The following is a 7,185-nucleotide window of genomic DNA, read 5'->3' as shown; positions in this document are numbered from 1 at the left end:
TGTCCTGTTTGTCATATTACGCAGGCCTGTAGCCACTTCTGAGGACCCTGGGTAATTTCTTTGGGAGAGTTTATATTTTACAATTATAAACTAACCGTAGATATTTTCACGGCTAATTTATTTATTTATTTATTTTTTTCTGCCACCAGCATATAGGTTTCAGTTAGGTCCACAACTTCATGGCACAGTTATCTAATTCTCAAACGCCCTTTTTTTTTTGAAGAGTTAAATGCAGTTACTTTTTTTATTACAGCTGTTGTGTGATTTAGTAGAATGTAGTTTCTTCTGTTGTCATTTTTATCTCTTCTTGCCACTGGACTTTTAAGACCTGACGATGTAATGCTGTGTTTTCTCTCCCACCACTCCCTCTTAACGACCAAACAAATCTCCTTAAAGCTCTTTCCTTCTGCACATCATCTTATTTTTTACAAGACTTTCCCATACATTTTTATTTCAATGCATTGCTCTTTTTCAGTACCTCAGATGCATTTATTCCCACCAAGAATGAGCTTTAGTTCCTTTTTTTTTTTTTAACTAACTTAGCAGGAAACATCTCTGTCCGTTTCCAGCAGCTTGTCTGTGTCATTTCCTACAGAACAGTGACTATCTGTCACCTCGTACTTTGGTTATGTGGCTGCTTTTGTCCCGGTGTCATGCTCTGAATGCTTGACAAACAAACCTCATTTGTCCCCAGAAGAACCACATGAACACTCCTCACGCCTCAACCTCCTGCAGCAGCTGTGTGTGTGGGAAAGTGAGGTTTTGCACTTGGATGTGCTTGCATATGAGTATGCATGCACATGCGTGTGTGAAATTAGACCTCACTGCAGAGAGCGGGGCAGGTAACCCCACTCCCAGGCTGCAACAGAAGGCTTTTGTGGCCACTTCCCTGCCTCTCCTTTTTAAACCCCCATTCCTGGTATCAAAGAGCTTCTGCACTCTAGACCGGTCTGCTGGCAGTCAGGCCATTTCAATGCAGGGTTGCGATTTCCAGGGCTGGGGGCAGACAAGGTTAGTAAAGAGAGTTTGGTTTAGTAACTGATCACGTTGCCATTTCACCCCCCTCCCCGCTTTTCACGTAAATCAGACCTCTTTAGTCTTTGGGTGCAGTTACGGAGCATGTGTAGATGTAGTATGATGTGACACTGGTCTCATTGTTTGTTAGTTAAACTAATTTTTATTTTTCTGTAGGCTTGTAGATTTGTTTAAATTCTCCCCATTCCCTCTTCTGCACTTGGGCAAATCCCTATTTTCCGTTGATACCCTCCGTACTATGTGCATGTCAAAAGTTCAGAGTCCTACTTATCATGATAAAAGTAGTCAGCAGCTGCACATCTGCCTTTAGATTCCCAACGGGTCTGCTTTTCACAACCTGTCAGGAGATGGTGTTATGTTAGCTCTCTGCATTGTTTCTGGGCAATCCCTCCTGTGATGGTGACATGATAAGACACAAATGCAAGCCTCATGCCAAACATAGCCAAACAAAATGATGTATTATAAACTTACAGTGTAAGTGTTTTTATTTATTTATTTGTACCTCAAACCTCCTGACTGTCATTTCTCTTCACAGCAACACCAACGCTTTGTCTTTGCTGAACTTTTTTTTTTTTTAACAATATGTATTGTTTGCTCATTGTGTTCTGGCTGTATTGTACAGCATAGACTTGAATTTCCTGGGCGATGAATTTTGACAGAGATAAGTCATTCGGATGACAAATGACCCAGCTTCCCTCACACATCCTCTGGGGTAAAAAAAAAACATTTTCTCTATTTGCACATCTTGGAGTTTTAGCAGAAGTCTTTCTGACCACCAAAGTCAAATAAACAAGTCAACCACCCTCTTCCATGCTGTTTGATATTTCATGTAATTGATACATAAAAGGGCTCTGTTGAGCATTTGGTTGTCCCCCCAGCAGCCTGCAAAGGCCCTGTGGGGAGTAGAAAAAGAGGGGAGGGCTATGTACAGCTGAAGCTGCAGGAATCCAGCTTCCTTGGGATTGGCGCAGCAAAGTGGTGTAGGAAACGATCCTCCTCCCAAAGGCCTTTCCCTGGGAATACTGGGTTACAGTGTGAGAAAGGTCCACGGTTGTTTTAGACAGTGTGTCTCTTGGGTGTCCCTGCCGGAAAAACAGGAACGCCTCACTTCTGTGAGGTGTTTACCGTCGCCCCTAGACCATTAGGGCCCAGCACTGCATCCGCACTCCACTGCTACAGGATCCTAGTGTGAGTATGAATGATCGGACACTTACATGGCTGCAAAATCAGGTGGCCCTTTAATGCAACTTTACCCTGCTTCACATTAAACTAAAGCAAGTTTCACATTTCACCATTCAACAATAGTTACACAAAGCACAGCATTCATTTGGGCTTAGCATCTACACTTTGGGGGAAAAGCAGATCTTCCCTAATTGCCACTGCATGCTGCCCTGAAGGAAAGTATGTCACTCTATAAGATAATTATATAGTGGGAATCCAAGGGCTTTGACATGGTGCATGCAAACATGGGTCAAAACATCTACGTCGCAACTATGTGTGTGTGTTGGTGTGGGTGTGGGTATGTTAAACACAGGAAACATTCAGACCAGCTGGTACAATAACTAACAGTCAGTGGAAAGGGTCAGTAGGCCAAGAGCTCAAACCAATTAAAATCTTTACAAATTTACAAATCTGTAACATCTTGTATTTCCTTTGTTCTTCCTCTGTCTTGGATTGTTTTAATAGATCTCAACCAAGTTACTTACTTTATTCCTTAGCGGAGAGGATTATTGGCACAAAAATCATTTCTATAAAACAACTTCTTTCTGTTGATACGGAAGATAGACAACCTTTTGTACAAAACTAAAGTAACGAGCCAGTTTTGTAATATGTAAGGACTGGAGTAGAAAGTACAGTAAAGAGTGAAAGTTAAAAGTTGCCACAAAAAATGGTAGGCCCAAAGTAAAACCCTCAGAACAATCTACTGAGTAGGCCTACAGTAGGCTAAGTATTTGTACTTACTTTGTTACTTCCCATCTCTGTCAGTTACTATCTTTGACATACCTCCTTTTCCTCCTCCAGCTCACCTTCCTGAATGTTTTCCTCTCTCAAAGCTCTAAAACAGGCCAGCTTGTCCCCATGAGCCGTTTCCTGCATGCTTTGCATCACCTTGAAGAAGGGGGTGCTGGGAACAGTGGAGGCATGCTCTTCCTAACAACAGTGACCTCTGTGTGTTCTTGCACGTATGTATACATCTCTGTGTTATAATAAGAGCATGTGTTACTTCATCTATCCTTCTCTGGCTCAGTAATCATAGGCATTTTCCCCCTCTAATAAAACTCATATGCTGCACACTTCTTTGATGTCACATTACCACAGAGGCGTTCAGGCTCTGCTTCTTCAGTTCAAAGCTCAGGTCAATTAGATACTGGTTTAATATAGTATAGTTAGTGGCGGCTATGTTAATTTGGTTGAAAAGTGACACATCATAGGCCAGGATAAGCCTTGATGTTGGTGAAGTTTGCCAATCAGCTGGTGGTGTCTGATTTAAGATGCATTTATAGAATAGGTCCAAAGAACCTGGTCCTCAGTGTGTGAAAAACAATGTAGTTTTATTAGGTACAATGATTAAATGTGTCCAGGGAAAAGACAATATCTTGTACTGATATTTTTCATTAAATCTGGATCAGTCACAATAAAAAGGTTGTCAATAAAACAAAGCAGATAACTTTTTTTTTTTTTAATTGTATTTCCAAATTCAAGAATATTGCAATGTAATGAGATTGAACGTACATCTTTGAGCTGAAACCAGTAGTTGACAAATGTTAGCATTGTCACTGTGATGCATAGCATGCTGACCTTTTAGCTCAAAGCACCCCTGTGCCTAAGCACAGCCTCCCAGAGCCATAAGCATGGCTGTACACTCTTTGTCTTGTTGCTTGAATACTGACTCAATAATCAGGTTTACTGGCAATTAAACATGTACATTAAGATCATGTTTGGGCATCTTAAGCCTTTGTTTATCCAGGACAGCTGAAGACATGAAGGGGAGAGAGAGGGGGAGCGACACGCGGCAAAGGGCCGCAGGAGGGAGTCAAACTTGCAGCCGCTGCGCCGAGGAGCAAACTCTACACATGGTGGCCCACTCTACTCGGTGAGCCACCCTGGCGCCCCAATTCATTTTTTGTCACTACTGTCAATACAAGATGTTTTAGCACAACTTTTATTATTTACATAAAAACAAACAACTGGCTCATTCAGAAGAATAAGCCACCCTTTATTTTTGTGTCATTTTGTCTGTTTACCCACCGACTTTAAGCCTGAGAAATCTATCACACAGGAAAACAGAAAACTACTTGGTAACAAAAAGACACTGTTATGGCTTTACGGAGGTCAGTGTTTGATGAGAGTTAGTAGCACCTGTAAACTCAGCCGTGTGTACATGGATACTTCACAAACTGTAGAAGAAAGAGGAGACTAAAACCAACCGACCCTCCTGCACTCTAACACAACCTCAAAGTGCAGCTGTAGACATCTCTCACACAACTGTGATCTTCAGCATGTCCACAGGGTCTTTTGTGTGTGTGTGTGTGTGTGTGTGTGTGTGTGTGGTTCATAAGGATGTGGGTGTAAACCATCACTCACCACCTTAACACACTACACAGTGCTCAAAGTAACTCTAAATCTCTTCATTTTTCCTTTTGTTCTTTGGTAAAATGTCCTCCGCTCTGAGTATAAAAGCAACCCTTCTCTAAGAACTAAGTGCTTTGCTGGATTCCCTCTCCATCCTAGACTAATTAAAACAACATGACTCAATTATAATCCAGACTTAAGTAATCACGTTTTACGGGCAAAACCACTATCATTATGTCTGTCTGGCTCCCTACAGACTCTGAAGTGAGTCGCTGCTGCAGGTTTCACTTAAGATGTGCATTGATTTGTGTTCTGAAGCGCTCCAGCGAACATACATTACTGTCTTAAATGTCAATACACAAACTGCAGTGACTGGAAACCAGCCTGGGCTTCCTTTGATGTTGGCCGTGATGGCAGAGTGCTGAAATAATGAAACCGTAATAACAGAGTGCCAGGACTGATGTCGGAACATGTTCACTCAAGCACACAGATTAAAAAATTCTGACAAGGATAAAAAAAAAAAAAAATGTCTTAACAAGCAGGGTTGATGAAGGAATCCCATATTGGATCCAAGAAAATACATTTACATCAGCTTCCTCGGCTGAGTTTCACCCTTCCTCTGCTTCTTAAAGGAATAATTCCATATTTTGGGAGTTAACTTTATTTGCTTTCTTGCAGAGAGTTATATTAGAAGGCCAATCACATGACTGAGCTTAAGAGCAGGATGGCGGTTAATTTAGCATGAAGACTGGGAGCAGGGGAATAGCTAGCCTGGCCCTTGCACCTCCAACTTTTACTAACTTCTTTTTTGTTTAATGTGGAAAGAACCATGCTATCTGTCCCTCCTGTTTCCAATGTTTATGCTAAGCTAATTGCACTCCAGCTCTAGCTCTATAGCAAATGCAGAGACATTAGAGGAGTATTGATCTTTTCATCTTACTTTCCTTAATGTCTTATTCCTTACAAAACTGGAGTAAAAGTGATGATGTGTCCAGTAAATATAAGCCTACCACAAGCCACCAGTTAGCTTAGCATAAAGACTGGAAACAGGGGGAAACAGCCAGCTAGGCTAGCACACACAACCGTGTAAACCGCGTCATTTTGTTTCTGCTTTTCAGCAAATATGTGTGTTGATGACAAATACCATGTCTATCTAAATAGACAATAGTAATCACTCATAGATGTGTAGCCTCATTTCTCTCAAATGTTTAAATCCTCTTATACTTTCTTGAGTACCATTTAGCTGCACTGACCCTCTCTGTTACGACTCAGATTTAAATTCCTCAGTGCCATCCTAACCCTAACAAATGGGTGATACCTGACTAAAACAGATGTAAGACTTACACAAGTAAAGGTTGTATTGATGCAAAAGTGATGCCATACCAACTGGCTTAAGTGCAGGAATTATACTGAGGTTTAGGGATGATATGTGTCATATTTATTCTTGGCATGGAGGTAAAGGGGAAGCCTTCTGGGGGTGTTTTAGTCAGAAAATGTCGAGCCAAGATCTTATAGCAGCACCAGATGTTTTAGTTTGTATGTAGAGACTCAAAGCTCAGGTTCAGGATTGTGATTCATTGAAATTAACATATTCAAAATATACATTGGGATCACGTCACAGTTGTTTGCCCTTCAGAGACACCTGATACTACTTAGAAATTGCTTCATGCACCGCAAGAGGGAGAGATATGTACGCTGATTGAAAATCAGGGGCCGGAATGCAGGATTTTATGTAATTATGGTAACTTGGTGAACTTTGCTTCTTGATAATCAGTCCCACCAGCAGACTAAACATTTGGAAGAAAGAACCCTCTGATTTGAAACGCAGGTCAGGCCGCTGGGTCAAGTCTCATTGTCCATGCTCCGAGAAAATGTGGGCCAATATCTTTATCTTGAGGAAGTTAGCAGTGTCAAACAATGAGAGCATTTCTGCAAACTTCCATGTAACACAAACAAGTGCTAAACATGTTTTTGTGTGTTTGAATGTGTGTGTAATACCACACATGCCACAACTCACTGAATTTTTAGTAAAAATAAATCTGCAAAGCAAACAAAACGTTTAAAGCTTTTATTGTAACCCCTTTAACAAGCAGTTTCCCATTTCATTTCCCGTACTCTTGTTCTTGTGTCCTATGGGTTTGAAATGCAGACTATGTAATTAAAAAACGTTCACTGTTAAAGTCTGGCTAGTCACATTCACCATGTCTCTCCCCTAATTTCCTCTCCTCTTTACTGTCCACTCTCTTATAAATGTTCTCTCTTTTGTTCATGTCTGAAGCAGTCCATCTGCCAGCATCTGTGTGGAGGCTAGTGAGCCACATTACAGCTATGAGCCGGGAAAGATTCGCTGAAAAAGTGAGAGTACAAAAGTCACTCAAAACGTATAAATAACAACAGCGGACCCACTCATTAAAAAACAGCTCCACAGCACTGCCAGAGGTCAAAGGTTCCACAGTTTACCTTTAAGGTTGGACAAATCATTTTATTTCACACTGTCTGACAGTATTACTCTGAATTAGCTTGAATCTAATGTATATGATCTTCATAATCAGTGAAATATCTAAACCAAACTTCATG

Source organism: Etheostoma spectabile, chromosome 17 (assembly GCF_008692095.1).
Source record: "Etheostoma spectabile isolate EspeVRDwgs_2016 chromosome 17, UIUC_Espe_1.0, whole genome shotgun sequence".
NCBI classification, from domain to species: Eukaryota; Metazoa; Chordata; class Actinopteri; order Perciformes; family Percidae; genus Etheostoma; species Etheostoma spectabile.
Note: the sequence above shows the minus strand (reverse complement) of the source record.